Source organism: Nylanderia fulva, unplaced genomic scaffold, assembly GCF_048542155.1.
Source record: "Nylanderia fulva isolate GAGA-0341 unplaced genomic scaffold, ASM4854215v1 Scaffold40, whole genome shotgun sequence".
Classification (NCBI taxonomy): Eukaryota; Metazoa; Arthropoda; class Insecta; order Hymenoptera; family Formicidae; genus Nylanderia; species Nylanderia fulva.
In genome coordinates this window covers 334324-349283 of record NW_028190477.1, presented here as the reverse complement: position 1 = coordinate 349283, position 14960 = coordinate 334324, and the positions used below count along the sequence as shown (strand labels likewise).

The window sequence follows — 14960 nt, the reverse complement described above, 5'->3', positions numbered from 1 at the left end:
TGAAAAAAATGATAAATGTATCTCGATCCGGCATATTTTTATTCGCAGATCGTAATCTTAACACAGGAAACAAAACGTTTGATTTTTCGTGGTGAAAAATATCGATTCTATAAATCGACGAAGGGATCTTGCATATAGCGGATGTTATTTATACTTTAATCAAAGAGCGCGAGAAAGATAAAAATTGATAAATATATCTCGATCTGCGATTAAAAATATCGCAGATCGTAATCTATATTTTGTCTTAAAACCAGAAAAACAGAACGTTTAACTTTCCGTCGTGAAAAAGTATATCGATTCTATAAATTGAGGGATCAGCTGATGTTGTTTATATTATAATCAAAGTTGGAGCATATGAGAAAGATGAGAAACCGGTATATATATATATCTCGAGATCTGGGATATTTGAATTCCTAGATCTATCGTAATCTATATTTGCGCTTAAAGCGACATGCGATGTATAATAGCATTAATCCTATTTTGCGCGATTAACGCGAGAGAATTCAGCGACTCTGCTCCTTCGAGCTCTCTATTCTCGGCTTAGGTCGCTTCCGAGCTTGTTACGTTAGTGTACGTAGGCGTAACTATGAGTCTCTCCATCTCTGCGCATTGTATCATCCAGATTACTGGTTACTACGGTAATGTTGAACCGGTAATACGATTGTATAGTTACCCGAGAGGAAATTCTGTCGTCCAACTTTGTCTCTCAGTGGTATTATCCCACTGATAAATTGATTCAAAAATAATGTAATCGGAAGAAGAGATAGATTAAGTGTAAGGAATTCAATTACGTTTCGCAAAAATTAGAGCTGCCTTTGCAACCAAGGCGGCGGGATTCGAGAACGCGATAACTCGAACTGTTTATTTTAGAACTGACAGAGACAAGTTCCGGAGATGACGTGCTTAGCTGGAATATAATTTCGCGCGTCACGTCCGCCTCATAATTTGATCTATTCGGTCATTTTTCGTGCAAAGGATTCATTATTCATCGTAGTTTGTTATATGTAAACTCGTGCCGCGAGGCATTCATACTTCATCATCGTGATTCACAGTGACTTCTTTGACGAACAACTTTTATAATTGAAGAGTTGAGCTTCGCGCGAAAATAATTTTAGCAATAGCTCTCTCTCATCTCTCTATCTCAAGTTCGAGCAGAATCGCTACTATCGATCGTATATGATGCAACATCGCATCTCTTTTTTATTTATATATATTTATCGGTGTAAGAATATCGTTCCATTAATTTAATCGACCAGATCAGATTAATTCATGAATCATTTATGAAGAGATTTTTAATTATTAAATAATTTTTTTCAATTCTTAAATCACTAAAATATGCATTATTTCCTACATTTCGATCGCGCTGCAATTCGTTATTCACCGTCACGGATCCAAATTTCTCGTTATTAATCGAGGAAGGAAGGAAGAGGACAACGTTCATATATAACAATAAAATCGGATGTCGGTCATCTCGATACAACAATGATTACGCGTCTCCGTTTCCTCTCTCTCTCTCTCTCCCTTTTTTCTCTCTGTCTCCGGGATTCGCATTGTATCAAAATGCAATCTGCATCGTCAGAGAGTGAGATTTATGACCGCGATATATATGCGATAAAGTGCATCGCGCGGATGAAGGAAGGGGATCGCAGCTGCATCGAAGTGCAACGATCAGCGGATGAATCGTTCTCCTGCTCTGCCTTCGTTCCTTCGATTCCGGTGGGCGACGTTACGTAATTGCGATCGAAAGATAGAGAGAGGGTGAGAGAAACGTCAAGTTGTGGGGAAGAACTAGCTAAATTCGTTACCCTCGTCTCTCCCAGGGCGCAGTCACGACGCCGATTGCGGAATCGTTCTGTCGCTGCCGCTGCTGCACATCCCGCGTTGGGCGAAATGCAATTTATCGTTTCGCTTTACAGAAGAAGAGAATCTTAGATGGAGTAGCACTTGATGCAGCACTTCGTGATAGATTCTATTTTCGCAGGGATGCGTTTATATGCGATTCCAACCTTGATAAGGGTCATATTTATCTCTCTTTCTTCCTTTTCTTTTTTTACAGGGTGCATCTAAATAAGGGCGAACAATTTTAGAAGATGATTCTTTGTTAAAAATTAAGGAGGGTTTCTTATGTAAAGTTAAATTCGTTTAAATTAAGTGCTGATAAAAAAATTAAACGATACAGGAAGATCAAAAAAGTATTAATAAATATCCTTTTTATTATAGGGGAAAATATCCCATCCAGTTTCATTTTTTAATTTGTTTGAAATTGGGGAAAAAAATAAAAATTTAATTTTTACTTTCTTCTTTAGAAAACTGTAATTCTTCAAGGAGGGATATATTAGAGTATTTGTTTATACATATAAGAAACCCTTTTTAATTTCGACAAAGAATCATCTCCACCTTTCGGACTTATTTAGATACGCCCTGTATATATGCAATAATTATATTAATTATTTTATGCAAAAAGGAAGAGAGAGAATATGACTAATGTATATTTTCGTTGTTATATTATAATTACATATAATATAAAATAATTATGATATACATTTCTTATATAAAAATTCTCAATATTTTTTATCTTTGCGTGTTGATAATTATCTTGTTGACACAAGGAATAAAAAATAATTGTCAAAATAATTGCCCAAAATTGTTAAAAAATATACGTATCTCCTCTCCTGTTTCTTGCAACACGAACAGGAATTATTTATACGTATTCAAGAGAGACGAGCTTAAAATCTTGTGCAGATTCTTCCGAGTATATTACTTATATTTAAACTGTTTCTTACACACGCTCGACGAATATTTTGTTATTTTGTAAAATTGTCGAATTTTTATTCATATCCCTCTTATTCATTCGTCGTGCGTTTATTTGTGTATGCACATATAAAGATCGCTCGTAAATATAGAAATAATATCCACTAATCTAAATGCGAAAGTTAGTACGATGTGATCTGGGATAACGCTCTGATAACCTCGTAAAATCATAAAAAAATATATACGTAGTTAAATATGTGACATATAACACACTAAACCCGTAATAACATCGATGGGTGACGAGGCTGTATCGGCGTCACAGCATTTTTCTCGGTAATGCACAAGGACAAAACCCGCCTCGTTATCGATAAAACACCGATAACATTCCGCGATTATTCGATCGCGAACGAATTCGGAGAGATTAATCGTTCGTGTCGAATATTGGTTCGCGGGAATTCTCGAAACGCCACGTTTTTTTTTTTTTTCACATCGCCGCGCCGCGAGAAATCGTCGTTCATGTGACCTTACATTCGGAACGATCGGTTCGGAGTTGTGCGTCACACTTACGTGAAATTAGGATGAAACACCAATGACGGCAGATGCCGAGAAAAAAACACGCACCGATTGTCAATTCTCTCCCGTTATGGTTAATCGAGCGAATACACAACCGATAAGAGAGAAAGTCGCGACGTCTTTGACGCAATCGCGAACCGCGAAGAGATCGACCTCTCGATAGTTCGTTTATTCGATATCGGATGCCACTATAGCATTGATATCATTCGATATATAATACTATCTTTATATAGTATATTGATAATGTCAAAGGCGAATTCTCGCTCGACACCAAAAATATAATTCAGCTGTGAGATATAAGTCGATGATGCGTTGTTCGTATATTTATTTCGCACGTTTATTTATGACAGACGCGTTGAGATCGATAGACAGAGGTCGAGATGAAGGCGCAGCGATCTATATATAGAGTGTGTGCATAGTGCATATCAAATATGCATAAAGTTAATTGCAAGTTCTCTAAATAAACCGTAGTAATTAGCAAATCAAGAGCGCGCTTGATACGCGAAATTTCTAATACCCGAATCTCGACGAAAATAAATAGCGGTCTCTGATATTTTATATTTGCATAAATGTATGCAAAGTATTTATAAAAAAGGTTGAAAATATCCCGGAGATTTTATTTATTTATTTCTTCTTTCTTTTTATGTGCGCGCTTGGCTAATCAGCTGTTAAATAATTCTCCGAAAATCTTTCATATGCTATATTGTACCTTGTCGCAAACAATAATGTCTAATACAACATTCATTAACAAGTTCCGTTTGTATTGTTGATGGCAGTTTACAGTTCGTTAATAACGCAAATGGTAAACGGAATCACGTTAATCCGAGTAGCCGGCTGCCTATTCGGCAGAATAAAGAGAGGACGAAGGTTTATTTCAACGATAAAAGCAACAATTGAACAAGTTTCCAACATTGTGTATAATGAGATTAAAGATTCAAAGGACTTGGTTCTGATGAACGAGTTATATACTTGCAGATCGTTCATTCATCCGACATAATACAGGGAATTTCTTTTCAACATTCCCTCGTGTTTCTTTTTTGCGCTATATTATGTATACTTCGAACCGACATGTTGCCACAAAATGGTATAACAAAAAATATTGCAACCTAGGAAAAGAATTGCGAAAGCAAAATTATTTTATAACGTGCGGCAGTAATTTCGAAATATTTGGGTTTGCTCTCTTTTACACATTATTCGTTATTTATAACTTTTTATAATTATTTTCTACACACGTATGTCGTAAAACTGCGATACACAGCTTCTGTTCTTTTACTGAACGTAATTGAAATTCTTTTCTTTTGTGCGCAAAATTTTGGCAGAAAAATAATTGAATTAAAAAAAAAAAAAAACAAAGCAAAAGACTGCAGAAACATAGGTTTTCATTTGATATATTGTTTTTACTGAAACATTTTATTATATTATATAATATTTCACGCATCCCGGATGGGATTCGATAAATTTAATTCCACAGAGTTTCGCTCGGACAATGGGATGCGGTTTATTATATGTCACACCCGCGTAGGATAGAAGAGGGGAGAATAGCGCAAAATTTCGCGATGTAATCTATGTGCATATATGTATGAGACGTATATGTCGCGCGCGCACGAGCGCGATATTTCTGTACTAATGCAGCCTTTGTTCGGCAACAAAACGTTCGTTAAACCGGACGTTCAACGATAAACCATATGACGCGAAATGTATTTTTAGGATCTCCATTCAAGTTGGCCACGCGTTCCATAATTTGGCGCGAGGTATTTAGCTTTTATCTCTCGCTCCCGCAATTGCAACCCCCGTCGTGTACGAAAATATATACACGTCTCGTTTTATTAATTTAACTTTTCTTTTTTTTTTTTTCAACCAATTGTACATGTACGTGCACAGATTTTTCGCGATGCTCTATATTCATATCGTACGCGATATACGCGGGCACGTATTAATAGAACTACTTACGGATAACGTAAACACATCGCTTCGCGCCCTTGTACTCTTCATCTCACTCATTACCTCGATTCACTAAACCGTCGACTCGGTCAGTAATTATCGCTTCAATTAATAAACATATTGTCGGGCGATGACGACGTTTTCAATCAAACAATTGCGAGACAGTTGGAGAAAATATAGCACAAGCGAAATGTAATCATATCCTTCCTAAAAGCTATATGGTCGATTATTTTGTGCCTCCGAATAACTTCGCAATAACAACGTGTCATAAAAACAAAAAGAAAAAAAAGAGCGATGCTCATTGAGACGAAAGAGAGTTTCGTTTTATTCGAGCCGATTTCGTATTGCGGGAGGGATATATTAGTCATGCACCGGTGCGTATCGATAGACCGCGACCATTTTATTCGTGACAGATAATGCGCAACTGCATTGACGTGCGGGAAATAATGCGCGCGCGAATTACTTTTTTCGCGCGCGACAGACGCGAAGGACGCTCGTATAAAGCTCTCCTCGCCTATACATACATTCGCTGACGCAATTATTTTTCTCTCGCGTTTTATATTGCGAAGGGGGAGGAAATTATCGTCGGGTTTTAACGACCCGGTGCCGTTGCTCCGTGCGGATTGGTCGTAATAACCCGGCGCGGCGCGGTTTTATCGCCCGGCAGCGCGAGGCGGATCGTAAAAATGCCCGCGTATTACCCCATTTAAATCGGAAATCGAGAACCCGAGGCAGAAACGACGCGAAATGCCGCGTCGTCGTCGTACGTCATCCATCCATCCGTGAACGACCCTTGACTCCTCGCGACAGAGACGTTCTGAAGAGTCTGTAGTAAAATTTGCATTATTTGTGTGCGTTATTAATACAGAGAAATCACTTTGACGTTGATCGCGTTTAGCGATTTTTCTTTTGTAAATGACGTGAATATATGTCGCGCGGTTAATCGTCCATTGTAACCCGGACAGAAATAAACGCGGATATAATGAAACAAAAATTGTCTCGTTATATAGGATATATATGTATTTGTGCAGCGAGCATAAATTTATACAAAATTGTTTCGTCGAATTTTCGCGTATGCATCTCGCGCGTTCAACTGTATCAATAATGCAGAGTACATATGAAAAAAAAATGAAATCCTGTTATTTGAACGCACGTGTATACGTAAGCCATTGCGGGAAATTGAAAATTCTATATATATATATTACTAGAATTCATCGAATAGAATAAATAGTGCGCGATGCAGCTAATCGCGCGCGAGATATTAACGCAAATATTGCAAATTGATGAGAACGATCGAAACGCTCTGTCGTTAAAAAAATATATGCGTGTATCGCGTTTTGCTTTGGTTTATTCTACCCAGTCTACCTTTTACAAAAATACACGTGTATAGTAACACGTCGGAATAAATAAGCGGTAAACAAAATTGTATTGTCGTGACGCACTTGTGACAATATCTACATGGCTCTGACGTACCTGCTTTTGGCGGAAAGTCGAAGTTTAATTGGAACGAATTGCAATTTCCGAGAAGATGACATCGTAAAAAAATCTGAAAATCTACACATCAGAGAATGATATGTGATATTCGATTATTGCGATCTCTATTTAAAGGAAATGTACTTTATTTAAAATTTATATAAAAAGATAATAAAAAAATGAGGTGTAAGAAACAATTTGCAAATCTGATATGTCAAAGTACCATTTAGCACATTATAAAATTTTATATAATTGTTATATAATAATAAAATATTAATATATTTTGATTTTATTTATAATTAAATTTGTTTAAGAAAGCTCTGACGTTCACGTTTATTCTCGTTTATATTTCACGATATATGAAAATTAATAAGAGAATTATTATATTATATTTTATATATATATATATATATATATATATATATATATATATATACGTATATGTATATGCATATCGATCTTGGCTACTATAATTTGATGCTTTCCCGCCGCGTTAAATCGTAGCTGTAAATCGTGCGGGTTGGTTCTTTTAACAAAGTATGCGGCTTTTGGCATTTACGTGCTCCATTTATTACCGAAGCATAAACTGAGGATGGGCAGGAAACTTGTCGCCGAGGGTAATATGCGATGCCATTAGATTATTACGTGGCGTAAGAGTAAAGTATATTTCTCGCGGCGCAAATATACTGCTAATGGGCCGTCGTTCCTTATGTCAATGGAGACGTACATACGTGCGCAATTAACACAATTTCGATCTCCAGTCGAGGTGAACGAAGCAGTGTAGCGACTGTCGACACCTTGCACATAAAATTCTTTTTCGCGTCCCCCGATCAAAAATGGAAAATTGAATTGATCTCGTCGCAGGAAGTGAAGCTTCACACGTGGCAGCCGATGACAAGAATCTTTCCTTAATTCTCCCTGAATGTGTAATGCACTATTCACGTCAATGGAATTCGGTGAATGGTAGGAAGACGAGATCGCGCGATCATTAGTCGTTCTTATTGCGTGCTCGAACTGCTTCCGGAAAATCCTATTAGTACATCCTAGTTCGAAGAATACTCCGATATCACATCCGACATACTAATCTCGATATAAATAAATATTGTATATTTAATGTATGCAAATATTTTTTAATATACCTTTTTATAGAGAGATGCTATATATAAAAATTTATTTATTTATTACGAGCTTTTGAAGTTTGAAACAGGAATTATCTACTTCCAGACTTGCAAAATCCTCCATTGAATGTAAAATGTCCCGAGCACTCTACATAAATTTTAATTCATCAGAGATGACTGTATTTAGTCGATCTAAACTTAGCTTTAAATCGTGGCAATATAATTTCAATGAACGAACTTGACTAGGATAAGATAGTCAAATTTAGTCGCTGGATTATTTCGGGTTCTGCCGATAAAATACGAGAGACCGAGGGATTAATAGTATGCCATACTAAGTAGGTTAAAACTGACGTACAATAAGAGAAAGCTGAAAATGCTATAACAGCTATTTATAATTATTTATAGATTCGTATTTTCGTAGCTAGTAATTTGTAACCACCTGCCTTTAAATTGCGTGCTCCTCTCTCTCTCTCTCTTTCTCATAGTACGCTATTTTTATATGGTGTATCATAAAATCCATAAGTAGATTTAAATTAACAATGACGTATTTTTTTACGTTGATACGATTAAAACTACATTAAAATTTATATATATATCTTTCTGATGCAAATGACGGATTATACAATCGCGATGCTATCTTTAAAAGAAATTGCACAACTTTTGTGAATATTTCAAAAAAGCGCGAAAAGGAGATTGTTTTGTAGAAACATTTCCTCGTATTGTACGACAACTAATACTAATTGTTTTATCAAATATAATTGCATTTTCTCGATAATCGGTTGATCCGAAGCTAAGTATAAATTCTGATTAAAAGCTTTTAAAAAACGACGTAATGATGACGTACGTGTATTCTACGTTTCATTCAGCTATTTAAATAGGAAAAAATAAGAAGAAAATAAGAAGAAAAAGATGAGACATCGTATTATGGTTGCGCTACCGACGAAGATTATAAAATTGTGGCTGTCATTGACGCAACATTTTGATATTAACCGATTGCTCATTGATTAGTGTACTTTGTAGTTTATCACGTGGAATCTCTCGCGTGATAGATTAGCATACATATATATAATGTTTTCGGCCGTAGAAACTCTTCAAGGCTGAGAAGAAGTTTCGCACGTGCTCACTCGTCGTTAATCATCGCGGACATTATTAGCGCGCGATTCTCTGCTGGTTTACGCGTTATTAAACATAACAATAATGACGATGCACGGCAATAAAAAAAATTATCCGTGTTTGTAAATGATTTTAATACGTGCCGCAATCATTTCACTCGCGGATATTATCGAGAATTGTAATTAATCTAATTCGTGTATTTAACAGGTATAAATAATTGAGTCATTGTAAATAATTGCCGGTCTGTTATTGACTCATATGTATGTACATACGTGCGTATCGAATTGCCTGAAATACCAATTCCATCATTATTTACCTAAACGGTTCCGAATTATAGATTTCCTGTTTATTGTGTCGCGGGAAACTACTGACGTAAACGCGTCAACATTTATCTTGTCTTCATTAAATCAAACGTGGACCATGACAATAATCGTTATAAATCTCCGCGTGAAATGCCCGTGTAAAAAAATGAAGTGAATATTATCCACGTTTATAAAAAAAAAGGAAAACAATGGCCCATTATAAAAATTATATTGTCGACGAAGATAGACGAGGGAAATCCCAGTATCTTATTAATTTACATGCAATAACGAACAATTAACTACTATTCAAGCTGGTCAAGAGTGTTTTGTTATTGGGCGAGACAGAAAAATATTATAATGTTTGTAATGTATCATTATCTCACCTTTTCCTTTTTTTGCTCTTTGATCGTTAATATAGCCATGAATATTAATCGTGCATACGATTAACACGCCAAACTGGAGATTGTAAAACAATGAAGAATTATGGTATTACTAAATATAATACTAGACTAAATCCTCTGATGGAATGCAGACGCGTTAAACGCATTCGCTTCAAGGGCGATTAAATTCATTTTCGCGCGGATGAAAGCAAACGTACGTTTCGTGAGAGCGTCCTTACATTTCTTCAGGTTCAAAATTAAAAAAGATGAGGAGGAAAAAATGGAAAAAAATATAAACACTATAAATACATCGAAAATATTATTCTCGCATATATTAGAATAAATTTTGATGATGCAAGAAAATGACGTGCACTATATAGTCACTATACAATGTTTATATTTTTTTCATTTTTTCCTTATCTTTTTTACGGAAAAAAATAATTTTGCTGTTGCAGCAAAAATGTTATTGCTATTGTATATATTTAATGTAACAGCAATAAAATTTTGTTGTAATTAATTTTTTAATTTATTTAATGTTACAGCAAAATATATATTTAATTATAAATAGGGTAAAAAATATTTGTAAATAGGATATAAAAAAGTTTTACTGAGTTAATTTGTTCATATAAACATATTAATTTGCTATTAAAGCAAAATAGTTTATTTCCAGCAAATATATTTCGTTACTACAGTAAAATCAATGGCAGAGTAAAGACAGTTTTTGTTATTATAACAATATAATTTGCAGGATTAGCAAATATACTTTTAACAAATAAAATTAGTATTCTTAGCAAATCCTTTTGCTGTCCATATAGTAACTAACGAAATTTGTTACGGTAGCATAAAATATGTATGCTGTGACAGCAAACATTTTTTCCGTGATAATAATTCGAAAGTCGAATACGGAGAACGATGGGGTTAAAATCCTCGCCGTATCGGCACATTTTCTGTTCACGCGCAAACCACGCGCGATGACGCGCACACCCGGATCTCCGCCGAACCAGATCATTCACGCCTGTGTTCGCCTCTGACCTCTCTGCACGTAATCGATATATCATCCGAAACCGAGGCGTACCGCGAAATATCGGGGCGACATTTCTCCTTCTCGTGGGAAAGGAACACCGGAAGCGGATCGACAAGACAAATCGCGGTCGCTGACATCTCGACATCGACAGCATCTCTCGGCAAACTTGTATTGTATATACATACGTATATGTGTGTACATATATGTATTTCTATTCTAGAAAAGATCCCTGAAATCGCGGCTTCTTCGATCCATTTAAAGATAAAAGTTCTTTTTAATAAAAATAAAGGAGGTCACTGAGATTTCACATTTTTTGACATTTTGTAATACATATCAACTAAACTAATTAAATTAATCATTCATCGACTATTGAAAACTTAACTGCATACAGTCAAAATAAATTTATAAATTTATATATTATTATATTAATTATTTATTATGATAATTTTTGTTCTTTTCTGAAATTTAGTTTGCAAATGGTTGTTGAGTGACTTTTTTGACGTGACATTTTCGTTGAAAAAAATAAGAAAATAAATATATAAAAAATAAAAAATATTGTTTCGAAGAATCTACGAAAAGTTTGGGGACAATTTTACATAACAGCGCTATCGCGGACGTATCTGTATGCGAGCGAGTCGAACAATCACGATTCTCTCTATGAGCAAGCACGCGTGCGAGCGTTTGTGCGTATATGCATTCGTGAGAGTTTCATTGACGTCAAAGCTGACCCTGGGCTACCTGGGACCCTGTTCGAGTAAAGGCCGGTTTACTCTCTTCGCGCTAACGTCTTGTAAAATACTTGTCAACTGCTCGCTTTTCATGGATGCCATCGAGAATCCCTTGCCGAGGCTGGTTCCTGCACAAAGGAGCTAGTAAGGAGAGAGACACAGAGGAGATTTGAAAGCCACCAGGAAGGATTCTAATTAATCGTCGACTTTGATCCGAGTCAAAGATTGCATATATATGATAAAAAATATGCATATGATAAAATGACAAAAAATAAAGACGGAGAGACTACTTGAGCAAATACTTGATTTTCGATGACTCTCGAGGGAAGATACACGATCGTATAACTTGGAGAAAAATATTGTGTCTGTAATAATGAGAAAAATAATTGGAGGATATGAGAGAAAAAAAACAGTGGAATATGGAGAGAAAGAAAAAAGGGAATTTATATTGAAGATGAAGACGAAGAGGAATAAGAAGTCGTTGTTGTGCAAATATCCGCGCACTTCGAAACGACCGACAATTGCGACAAGATACTCATCTCAAACCACTCCGCAAGTGCGCATGATGAGAATTGTTAGCATTTGAGTCGCTGAGGTACGAGCGACACGTCAAAATTATAATTGATGAAAAGACGGGGATTTTCGAGTTCAAGCAGATTTTTTTCGGAATATTCTAATTTTATGTCTTTTCATTGCGATTCATTTTTTTTAAATTGCCGATATAAAAATGAGAAAAGAGTTATGAAGTAAACTTACGAAAAGAATAGATAAGTGTAATGTCAGAAATAAAATTACACTTTCTCTTGAGATATTCTGTACAATTATATAGATGCTGCGCACAAATCTCTCTGCATTATTTTAACTCCCGTTAATGAGGCGCGAGTTAGCTTAAAGAATCAGAGACAACGAGAGACGGTGATTCCGACAAGTTAAATCGTTTTCGTAAATGTTGAACGTAAGCCAGCAGAGAGACCCAAAAAGGAGCGACTGTAATTTCTCAGGTAAAACGCGGACGTGGAATTTCAATGGCTCCCAATTAGTGCCTGCAAAGGGCCGCAGAACATTGCAACGAATATAGTAGATCTCAGCTGTATTACAATCATACTATATAGCGACTAAATAGGATATGCGTAGGTGCGTTTAAATCGTCCTCCTCCATTGCGGTTGCGGGGGTCGAGCACGAAGGAAACGTTTAACTTTCATCAGCGATCTACCCCGATAAGAGGAAATGTATGAATTTCAGGAATGTAGTTATGAAACTCGTTAAACTCGAAAGTGAAAAAAAGCGAGTTAACTTTGAAAGTTAATATCCCGTGAGAGAGAGAGAGAGAGAGAGACTATAGAGGTTACTCAAACTCCCGGTAGTTAATAAGTGTTAAACTCAGTAACTCTTTTTTCCCTTTTTTATCAGAGAGAGGAGGGTTATTAATTGCCGCAAAAATTTATTAATTTTATGTATTACTATTTAAACGACGTTAAAGCTTCTTTTTTTTAGTATCGCGCAGTTGTTACGTAACATAAAGTGTAGGAATGCGAGCGATTCGTGTCGCGTCTCATTGTATGCAGATTTTCCGTGATGATAAATTTTTGCGGACTTGCAACAAGGACGTTCAACGACGCTTATACGCGCTCGTGTGGAAATTCGTATATCTGCTGATATCTGAAATAAAGCGCGACAAACATAAAACAATGGTAGAGTGACGCAGCGCCTAGCTTTTACGGCGCCGCTGTTAGCAGCCGTAAAAATACTAGCTCGTTTTCGTGCCTCTTGGAACATGAAAGGACTCGTAAAGTAACGCGTCTCGCATCGTTTGGCAGGCAAACATTTGGCGCGACTTTGGAGTAGAAGTGGAGCGCGTTGAAAAATTTCAATTGTCGTTTCGCAGATCGCAGTTTCGTAAAAAGCTCCATATGTCTCTCTCTCTCTCTCTCTCTCTCTCTCTTTTCGAAATCATTAGAACGTTAATTATTTTCTAGTTGAGACTCCTTGGAGAGTATAACTTCAGTCAAAACGTAATGAATTTTCGCATAAATATAAAATTTATTCGCGAAAACGAGATTATATATTTTAACGTCATATGTCAGATAAGGGTGTGATTTATTGCGTTGCGATTAAGTGCAGATGATCCATTGAACGTGGGCTTCTCGATCGAACGATATTAAGTGACGCATATATAATATAAAGGTTAATGAAAAAACTTGATTAACTATTATCTAACATTACGTAAACGACAATACATATATCATACTCGTATATATGGAAATTTATACAAAAAATATGTCTGCCATATGAATAAATGTTAATGTTTGACGTAAGTCTGTAAATATTACTAGTTAATTAATAAAGATAAACGATTCAAGGGGCGAGTATATATTTAAGAACGCTTTTAAAATAAATTGAAATAGATTAAATGCGGATTAACTGCGAATGTACCATCAGTGAACTTAAAGATTAAAAATTTACGATTTGATTTAAATTTATAGCCTGTATATATTATTAAAGAAAACGAAACTCTCGTTAAGAGAAACAGATTTAATTGAAACTACTCTGCCAGCTTGCTTGCACATCTTTTTACAAAAAATTTCATTAGAGACTACGAGTGAAGTACGACGAGATTTCATCGTAATTGAAAATATTCGAGCATTAATGCTTACGGTAATGATGAACCGTCAATCAAATTTCATCACGTTGCGAAAATTTTGTTGCCTGATGCAACATAATTTTAATCTGTAACAATTTGAAAGCAGCATAATTACGTGCACGAGAATGAATTGCGAGAAATATTTGCATCCGCATCATGTGTATATATATATATATATATATATATATATGCACATGTATTATATTTGCCACGCGAAAGCAGTTAAAGGGTTAATTCTGAAGAAATATCCCCGCTTATACGGGTTGTCACAAACGGAGAAAGATAAATCATCGTGTATGCACCCGTCATATTCAGTCCGCTTCTACTGGCTGAACATACGCGTTCCGCATTCACTGACGTGTGACAGAAGAAGAGAGGAATAGAGAAAGAGACAGGGAGCTTTTATTTACAGTGGAACGAATCGCTATGTGCAAATGCAGGAATTTATATTTCGGCGAGGTGAAATCGGAGAAGGAAAATGTCACCGGCAGCTAAACTCTCCGGCTGTCAATATTCACCTTGCGGTTTCTCTCTCTCTCTCTCTCTCGAAATCTAATGGCACTGTTTGATCAATTGACGTATTTTAATGTCGATACTTGTTCACTATTTATACCACGTCAATATTTAACGGAATTGTTCATTGTCAGTTGGGAGTTTCGAGGAAATTTCTGTCAAATTTTCTTCAAAAATATTTATTTGTGGCAAATAATTTATTCTATACATATTTATAAGTATAATAATTTTTTCAAACTAATGAGAGACTATTTCTTGAAAAAATAAATAAATAAATTCTTTCTCGCAATGTTCTTCGTATTTCAACATATTTCTTCGAAAAATTGAGGAAGGAAATTCTAACAAACATACTGTAAAATGTGTCAAACGCGGCATCGCTATTAAATTCGCTTGAAAACATTT

At 35.7% G+C, this 14960-nt stretch overlaps 1 protein-coding gene across 1 annotated transcript in view; it reads left to right on the top strand.

Annotated features, from left to right (window-relative positions):
• Positions 1-14960, top strand: part of LOC114936478 (C-Maf-inducing protein) — a 35252-nt gene that overhangs the window by 5838 nt on the left and 14454 nt on the right.